At 33.4% G+C, this 2338-nt stretch overlaps 1 non-coding gene across 1 annotated transcript; it reads right to left on the reverse strand.

Annotated features, from left to right (window-relative positions):
• Positions 1–1600: 1600 nt before the first annotated feature.
• Positions 1601–1672, reverse strand: TRNAI-UAU (transfer RNA isoleucine (anticodon UAU)). The gene has a single exon. It is a non-coding gene; the product is annotated as a tRNA-Ile (tRNA).
• Positions 1673–2338: the final 666 nt, after the last annotated feature.

Genomic DNA, 2338 nt, shown 5'->3' on the forward strand with positions numbered 1-2338 from the left:
GGTCCATGCACTCAGCTGCGAACTTTATTAGGCCTCTGCGCACTCAGCTACAGAGCCTCTTCCTACCACTATGACCCAATACACTTTAGATTCTGCTCTAGGTTCTAACCATGCCTTCGCTATTCTATCTCTTCTTGGCTTAGCTTCCAAAAACTATCTTTACACTTAGAGCCTCACTCTATTTATACAATCCCATGGTCCGCGGACCATGGGTAGGCCGACACAACTTTACATTAAATTACAATATTTAGGGTGGACAACCCTATGACTCGATTGTACAATTTGCGCTACGCACTCGTACTTCGCTGAGTTCTACACCATCCTTGACCAAAACTTGGGCTTTAAGCCCCAAAACCTGCTATGGGGGATCCCATGCCCAACACTTCGCTTCTTTTTTCGCACCTCGGATCTCTTTAAATCTAAGGAAAATTTTGGGACTTATAGCTTTTAGAGAAAAATTAAGAGAAAAATAACATGAAATTAGTAGGGAAGTCATGCATGCACACAATTGACCCATGAATTTTAAAATTACTAATACGATCTCCACTTGGAAAAAAGATTATCCCAATCAACTTAATTGTTTTACTCGGAGGTTAAGAGAATAATTAATAAGTTTACCAACGACACAATTCATATCCTCCACATATTTATTTTTCATAAACAAATCTCATTAAAAAAAAAGACTTGTTGAGAATAATCAATTTCAACTATTACAATTTCATACATGTGTTGATTCAATAATCAATTTCATTTACTAATCATAAAAGTATTTATATGATTCAAAAAAAACTAATCTAGAATTGAATAAGGGTGAGCCACTCTCCACCCAACCATAGGCAAGACTGCACTATATTCTTTCTCACAACTAGTCACCCCCAAGCTAAATTCTTGATGCCCTAAGAGAAAAATAAGCTAAATTCTTGATGCCCTCAGAGAAAAATAATCTCAAATATTTAGCACACAATTTTTAGACTATATTTAACATAAAAGTGAAGGCCACTCTCTTTCAGACATGGGAAAAACTCTATGTTTAACCTTTCCATCTTTGACCAAGCTCTTAAAAATTTCACAAAAAAATCATGCAAGTATGCACAACATAAGGGAACCATTCTCTCATCTTTTCAGTCCCTTGACCACACTACAACACAAAGGGGGGTTTTAAGACAATATTTAAGATAATTTTTGTGTAAATTTTCTGAAAAGAAAACTTGTGTATTGTCTTAATTATTTTCTTTAAGTAGTGTCTCAAATTAATTGTCTTAAAATATTGCCTCTATAAAGACAATATATAGCACAAACATTTTCTCTCTAGAGACAATTTCATTTTTGTCTCTCTGGAGAGAATTTCATTTTTGTATCTTTAGAGACAATAGTTGGGATTAAGGACATATTGTCTTTAAAGAGACAATGTCTTTGAGCCTAACTATTGTCTCTCTAGAGACAATAAAAAAATTACATTTAAAGATAATACAACTTCACTTATGTCTCTTTAGAGACAATATAAAATAATGAATCTAGAAAAATATCTCACCATTGAGATAAACCAATATTAAAAGTATTTAATTAAAAATAAACTACAATATCATTGATTAATTCATATTAGGACACAGTGGAATTGAACCACCAACCTTCTGCTTATAAAGCAGGTGCTCTACCATTGAGCTAGTACCCTTTAAATAATTATGTGATAGTTATGGTAGTCCTTGAAATTGCATACATAGGCATTGGTTTTAAAACCAGAAATTGCACCGAGAGGTGAAAAGGAACGGCAATAGAAGTGGGAATGTGGAAGTCAATAAGCAAGTGAAATATATGGAAAGTGAAATACAATCGAAATTTGAGTTTCTATGTATCTTCTAAAACATGTAGCAAGGAGGTTAAATTTAAGAAGAAAGTTACATTAACATAAATGTCCCAAAACATTGGAAATATTTATAGGCACAATTACATCAGTGTCTCACAAAATCCGAAAAAATGGAACTTTTGTAGAGTTGTTACACAAATCCAAAGGAACAATGGAAATCATGTGTCTACTAATGTTGGGGATGTCCAATCCCCCTTGATCACTTGGTAAAGTGAAATTACAAAAAACTTAAAGACACCATATCAATCCTTTTTACCCCGCCTTGCTTTTCCAATAAAAGTTTTGGAGTACATGTTCTAGCATTTTATATGCTACTTGAGAAGCAAAAAAGACAGAGAAACCAATGTGACTCACTGCTAGAAATTTATCAACAATTGAAATCTTCTTGGAAGGTATTAATTCAATATTGCTCCAAGCTTGAATTTTTATTTTTTAAAACTTGGCTATTATCCATCGCCAATAATCAACAGTTGA

This window comes from Pinus tabuliformis, chromosome J, assembly GCF_031772625.1.
Source record: "Pinus tabuliformis cultivar Carrire ecotype Pingquan chromosome J, CPIR1, whole genome shotgun sequence".
Lineage (NCBI taxonomy): Eukaryota > Viridiplantae > Streptophyta > Pinopsida > Pinales > Pinaceae > Pinus > Pinus tabuliformis.